Raw genomic sequence first — 6,944 nt, forward strand, 5'->3', positions numbered from 1 at the left:
CTGTTGCTGCAATGAAACCATTCAAAAAACAAAAATCGCTTATAATTGCGCGTGGCATATGCAACTTGAGCAACACATTACGTATGCGCATGCGTTGCGCTTGAGTACGTGTGTAATTACTGCAGCTACCATGAAACTCGAATCGATTGAAACTATTATTGTTGTTGTAGAAGTAATAAAAACAAAACTTTTGAAAGTTGCCGCATTTTCTTGACCACATTTGGTGTTGCCACAAAGCGATGCATTAACACTAATGCTGCCGAGGTAGCCGAGAGACATAACAGCGGCGTTAAACGACTTTGAGTAGCTTGATAATCTGCTCCGGCCAACAGACATAGGGGAACAATATGGGGTCTTACTCTCTATTAGATTAATCAACTGTTTTTGCAGTATTAACCAAACGCCAACAACAATCGTTGTGATTTATGTGAATACCTGCCGAAGACTGCCTTACCTGACGGTGCTTTTAAAAAGCACATAGATCAATGCAATGTGTTGATCAGCGCCCAAAATTATAAATGCATTTACACGTGTTTTTTGGTTCCAATTGATCTGGGTGGAAGGGACACCTTTTCCACCTTGGTCGGGTTCAAGACCCATCTAAAACCTTTGCCGTACTTTGGGTCCGGCACCCGGCCGCAGTGTGACTGAATTTTTCAACCCTGGCTGCCTTTAGGTTTCAACCACTGCCAGCACGATTCTCCACAAAGGGCCAAACATAATGAGCTGTTTGGAGTAAACTTAAAGTCTCTGGTAATACCTTGTAGCTTTTGCTACCAGCAGTTGAGCGCCTACAGCTCAATGACTAGTGACATTCAACTTCAAATGTCTTTTCATAACCGGATTATACATTGGATAGTATATTGCAATGACCTTCTGTAATAGATCTTCTTTGAAATATTGAAATTCAAATTCAAATTATTGCGTTTTTCTCAGAATGGTGTTTTTCCAAAGGGGTTTCCACTCTCAAAGGAAGATTTTTGAAGTTCCAATTTGGAGCGAATATTTTTAACGTCATTCTCGTCGTCGCGGTATGGAAGATTTTTTTTGAAATCTTCCTATTTTTTTTCTAAGAAAAACTGTCGAAAAAAGGACCAAATTCGATACTTTTTGTTCAAACCGCCGCCATTTTGTTAAATTTCTGAAAGAAAAAACTCTCCATAGCGCGATAGCGACTTTCCTACAGATTAATAATCTTTTTGAAACTTTTGTGTTAAATAAAAAAAATGACCGATTAGTTAATTTCAACATTAACAAAAAATTGCGAAAGTCAGTGATTTTTCGGAGGATCACACTGAAAGGATTTCTTAAACAAATCGTTTAAAACCAAGTTCTTGTAAAGAAAACTTTTTTAATTGACAAGATAAATTTCTACAATATCCGCATCAGCATATACAGCATATACTGTATAACTGATAAATCAAAATCTAGATGAAGATATTTTTTTCTACTCTAGTATTATGTTATAAAAAATGCAACTGGGTTTTGTATGCAATGCGACCTTTATTATTACTCATTGGAAACCAAAACATACATGTACATACATATATCGGTTTTTGTCAAGTAAGCATTAGAGAGAATTATAAATAATTCAAAGTTAGCTTTTGTTGTCAAAGTTTATTGGGCGATATATATTTTTACTTCAATTAATATGATTCAAGACGAGTATTCTTACCTCTCGCTCACGCTTAACTCAAATTAAGAAATTTAAGGAAAGGGATCATCGCCCCACCACATTCGAATAGAAAGGTTGTCATAACACGGTTCCTGCGCGCTGACCTCTTTCGCTTAAAAATTCGTTTCGTCAACGGGCGAGATTGGGCCAAATCAACACTTCGATACCAAAAGCGGTCCTGCGCGCTCTTATTATGTGATCTTCCACTTTGATATTTTGGAACTACAATTCGACCATGATCTGCGTCAACTCGATCGCCAACGCCGGCAAGTCGGAGTTGGACTCTCGCCGCCCTGTTCGCCCACATTTATTTTTATTAACATTAAAATTTATAATTTCGTTGATTTAAATCAAATTATAGAAACAAAATTTATTTTTATTTTGTGTGGCGTGTGCATAAATTGTGTATCTTTTTATTCAGATTGTAACTAAAATATTAGCATAAAATTGCAGAAGGCGAATGAAAGTAAACCGAATTTCACTAACAAGCCAAATAGAGCGCTGAGGTCCTCAGCAACAATTGAATTGCCATTGAGCCAATGAGTGCAACAGGGAGTGAGGGAACGAAAGAAGGAGTAGCTGAATGAATGTATTTTTTACTTGGTGAACATGGTCAAAGACTACTATGACTATTTAACTTGCTAACTTTTCATTTTTCGTTGGCAATGGCAGTCAGCGGTCGTTGTGGCAATTATAATTGCCCTGACAGCGGCGAAAAAAAAGCAGTGCAACAACAAAAACGTGGCTACTGTTACAGTAGACTAGTGTTGCATGCAACAGCTGTTTGGTGCTACTTATCCGGCTACTGCTGCCTGTCACTCAGCTGCCTTTCGTTGATATCACCGTGTTGCGCTTGCTTTTGTTGTTGTTCTCAGGTTGCATGTTTGTCATTGCGCCACGAGTGACAATGCGTTGATCGTTGATCAGCGATCAGCTTTTTCTTGACAGCCAACAAACAAATGCAACAAATACAGCAAATTTACAGCACGCGTCCGCATGTTGCATGCAACTTTGATTTGTTTGGTGCTTGCTATACACTTGCAGTCCGTTTGACTTTTCTTTCTTCGATTTTAATTTCCTTTTTCGTGGAGTTCGTTTCCACTTTCTTCGACTGCTTTTTCAGTGGCAAGATATTTCATGAAAGTGACGCGGGCACGCAAAAATCGCAATGATTCCCAGCTAAACAACAGAAATCTGCTTCAAATGCAGTAGAAACACATGGGACCACGAGTAAGGCTTAACGTTGGCCATGTGTGGCGCACTCGTTCAACATTCGACACATCGCGCCACGCTGCATATATCAGCTATACGCCACACGACTGTTTGTGGCACGTTTGGAGACTAACATGCGCGGCACACGCAATTTGATATGGCTTTGAAAAGACTTGACATTTGTGTTTCACCAAATCATTATTTTCAGTTGTTGTTATTGTGGTTTTCCTCTCTAACTTCCACCGAGTTTTTGGCTATTGCGGTTCGCTGCACCTTTCCCTTTCTTTTCTTTTTCACTTTTCACTTTGCAATTGACCATTTCATCGTGCGGAATTGGGGTTTGTCCATAAAATACGATCGGCTCAATTAAATTTTACTGTTATAGTCATTGCGCGTTATTTAAGTCTGACACTTGTGCGCTGTTAACTTGTCAACAAAGCGCCGCGTCTTTCAAGTGACACTTTATGATTCGAGTGTCACACGCTTCAAAATAATATCCCCGCAAGTCTGTGCAATTTAATATATTAATTAGCTTCCAAATCATTCCCTTTGCTACTCACAGATATTTTCAAAATTTAAAAAACTGAAAATTGTAAAAGTGTGGACTAGTGAAAGTATGTATGTAGGTCCGCCAAATAACTAAACACATCTTTGGAATTAATTGGTATAAAATATTGCTGAAAGTTTTTTTCAAAGAGCTTCGCTTATGAATAGTTTCGGTGATAAATATTATCGTCATCCTTGTATAAAAATACATATGACCATACTATAAAGTATCAAAACTCCACTTAGTTAAGATAGGCTACTATAAATAATGACCAGTTTGTCAACTTTTTTGGTTATTTAGAATTAAATGATGTATGAGTATAAATAAATTATTATCAATTTTATCATGTTTAAACACTCGAATTATTCGAAGCAAGATTCAAATTAGCTTAAATTATTAAAATTGTCAAAAAGAAAAAATGTTGTTACTCATCTCTGAAACGAAGTCTAGAGTAATATGATTGAAATTAGATCAAGGGTAATTAGCTAGTTTAATTTTATCGAAAACAAAGGTGTTACCAACTGAGTCAACAATGCGGTTGAGAAATTAACGGGTGTATCAACTGACAATAATTGAGGAGTGAATATAATTTAATGATGAATTTATTACTACGTTATTTGAGGTATATATGATTGAAGGTTAAAATACTGTACATACTATATACAAACCAGCCAACTAATATTCATGAGTAATTTAATTAAAAAAGTAGGTGTAATCACCGCTTTATTACCTTACTTCATAATCAAAATCAGCTTCTTCCAAAATCAGCTAAGCATACAAAATCCAATATTAAGCCAAATGGTTCAAATATTTACAACTCCATCTTGACATTGACATTGACCAGTTGGCTCTCGTAGGGCCACCACTTTAGCCGAAGGCTACAATATAATGATGACGACCGGCAAAAAGAAACGAAAACCAAAACAACAATACGGGTACTATGAAAGGCCAAACTGACCGTTGCTATCGATCATCAACAATACTTTGGAGGAGCCAAAACAAAGCGAAAACAAATTATACAAAACGAATTACAATAAAACAAAGCTGTACAAATAAAACACTGAAAAAACTTGAGAAAAGCAACATCGAAGGTCATCTCATACACACGCTTTATAAGTAAGTACCTATATATCTAGGCCCACACACACACATATACGCTTACACACATAGCCACACTTCTTTTTTGAAGATGTTGGGTTATAAAAATTACAAGCAGAAGATATTGGACCGTTACCATAAGCGATGCGCGCAACGGGTTGATTTGGCGGCTGCTGCTCGTGGTGTTGACTATTGTTGTGGCTGGCACCGCCGTCTAGTAGCAGCAGGTCTGGTAAAATGACTGTTCTGAGTTTATTGTAGAAACGGGTGTTCCTTTAGACATGCGGTTTTCAATAAGGTCTTTGGTCTTTTTGACAGCTGTTATTTGATATATACGTAGGTTGCTATATACATTTCTGACCTAATAATGTAAATAGGCATATTTATCAACGAAATTTTTTTTTTTATTTTATTTTTTTTTTGTCGATTGCTGTTTTGTTTCGGGCTCATACGCATAGATCCATGATTTCGTGTGACCTGTGACGATCTTATAAACGTCTTTTGAAGCACCGCGATCGTATTTTTTCAGCATTTCTTTACACCGATCCAACGAGAACAAACCTTTTTTACGGCCAGGTGTTCGTGCAATATCGAATGTATGCTGGTGGGAGAAATGCATAGGCATGCCTCTATCTGAAGGTATGTTACATGACGGTCTTGAATTATCAGTTCACGTACGGCATCGATGTTTTCTGGCACAACGGCTGTTTTTGGACGACCTTCACGGAATTCGTCTTTGAGCGAGCGTCGGATTCGTTGTACCAGTTTTTCACAGTGCTATAGGATGGTGCTTCATAGCAATACAAAGATTTTAGTTCATCGATGCACTCTTGTGATAATCCACGTCGAAAGTTGTGAAAAATGATCGCACGAAAATGTTCACGAGTTAATTCCATTTTTTGGCCGAGATGAATTTTTTAACTCCCTGTAAATAAAACAATTCACGATTAAATGACAAAACGTTCTGAGTGAGTTTATGCTAAAAAATGTCAAACTTTCCAATGGAAATGTCAGATTGCACCTGGCAACACTTAGTGTTGCCCTAGGCCAGAATATATATAGCAGCCCTCGTATAGTATATATACATTCATTTAGTATGTCACATAATAATGAATAGACCTATTCTAAAACAACGTTTGCAATTCGCGTAAATTCATTACCAAAATATTGGTTCGGTTCGTGCGACTTTTCCAATATTTTTTTGGTGAATGGGTATGTACATATATTAATAAGCAAATTGTCAAGGCAGCTGCGGCGGTCATTTTCCCGAAATAATTTCTAGGGCATAATAACAAAAACTTTATAATTATAAGTAAGCTAAAATGTCGGCCATAGCATTATATTACATGCGTTTTATTTTTCTTGAAAACTACACATCTAAAAAACCACCATTTATAAACGATTCTTCGAACTGTTAAATTTTTACTAAAATTTTTGTAAACGAGAGCAACAGCAAAATAATGCAAATGAGGCAGCTATGTTTACATACGCACTCGCTCAGTCGAGTTCAGCGGCAACACTTGAAAGGGTATTGACTTCTTGTCTCATCTTTTTCTGTCTTAAAGGAATCCACGGTTTGTGAAACGCTTGATGACTTGTTTTTCATGGATTTGTTGAATGAATTTTGTATGACCTTCAAATGGCAAAATACATACATATATACCATATATTCAGGCACGGCTTCGTAATGCATACCCATGTCATATTTATAAGATGGAGTGTAACAAAATGTGGCAGAATTGTGAGGTAAAGATTGAATGAATGAACGCGTACAGACACTTAGGAACTCAAGTACCTATACACTTCATTTAAGTGGTGTAATATATGTAGGTAACTGGAAAATTGTTAATAAAATCGATGCTGAATATTTAAAAAAACCGTCAATGAACATATGTATTTCATTAAAGTATCTTTGAATTTCATTTTTTAACAATACATTAAGAAGGTACAGCTTTGTTTCTGATAACTGATTGGTAAACTTTCTTTGTCTTTTTTCACAAAATTGGATTACCTTATTGCAGTCACAACTCTATTTCAGTTTCAAGCTTTCAATATTTCAATATTTCTGTTATTCGCTGATAAAGCGTTATCCATTTAATTTAAATATAGGTTTTGGCAGACTCAGTATCTGTAAAGTGCTAAATGCGACCACTATGAGCCAATAAAGTTTTAATTGCCCGCTTGTAGTTGCTGAAGCTGGGATTATCAAGAGTTCTAAATTATTGACCGCTCTAGAGAATTAAGCTCTTCTGCGTTTAGTGTTTTCAATGCTGTATCATAATCGTCTGTTAATGGTTAACAAAAACTGCCAAAGTGTCGGCTAACTAAATCGTTTCGGAGGGGATTTTACTTACTTTGTGCCCACCCAGTCAAATTGTTAATTAATTACCATTTAATTATGCGACTTTAAGG

This window comes from Bactrocera neohumeralis, chromosome 2 (assembly GCF_024586455.1).
Source record: "Bactrocera neohumeralis isolate Rockhampton chromosome 2, APGP_CSIRO_Bneo_wtdbg2-racon-allhic-juicebox.fasta_v2, whole genome shotgun sequence".
Taxonomy (NCBI): domain Eukaryota; kingdom Metazoa; phylum Arthropoda; class Insecta; order Diptera; family Tephritidae; genus Bactrocera; species Bactrocera neohumeralis.